Here is a 659-nt window from a genome sequence, read left to right on the forward strand (position 1 = left end):
CTTCCCCTCCTGCTATCTTCTTCTTTTTTTTTTTTTTTTAACATATATTGCATTATTTGTTTCAGAAGTACAGGTCTGTGATTCAACAGTCTTGCACAATTCACAGCGCTCACCATAGCACATACCCTGAGGCCCCAATGTCTATCACCCAGCCACCCCATCCCTCCCACCCCCCACCACTCCAGCAACCCTCAGTTTGTTTCCTGAGATTAAGAATTCCTTATATCAGTGAGGTCATATGATACATGGCTTTCTCTGATTGACTTATTTCAATGAGCATAACACCCTCTAGTTCTATCCACGTCGTTGCAAATGGCAAGATCTCATTCCTTTTGATGGCTGCATAATATTCCATTGTGTATATATACCACATCTTCTTTATCCATTCATCTGTCGATGGACATCTTGGCTCTTTCTACAGTTTGGCTATTGTGGACATTGCTGCTGTAAACATCGGGGTGCACGTACCCCTTCGGATCCCTACATTTGTATCTTTGTGGTAAATACCCAGTAGTGCAATTGCTGGATCGTATGGTAGCTCTATTTTCAACTTTTTGAGGAACCTCCATACTGTTTTCCAGAGTGGCTGCACCAGCTTGCATTCCCACCAACAGTGTAGGAGGGTTCCCCTTTCTCCGCATCCCCGCCAACATCTGTCA

Source organism: Callorhinus ursinus, unplaced genomic scaffold (assembly GCF_003265705.2).
Source record: "Callorhinus ursinus isolate GAN/ISIS: 27379988/994484 unplaced genomic scaffold, GSC_fseal_2.0 scaffold29, whole genome shotgun sequence".
In the NCBI taxonomy this organism is placed as follows: domain Eukaryota; kingdom Metazoa; phylum Chordata; class Mammalia; order Carnivora; family Otariidae; genus Callorhinus; species Callorhinus ursinus.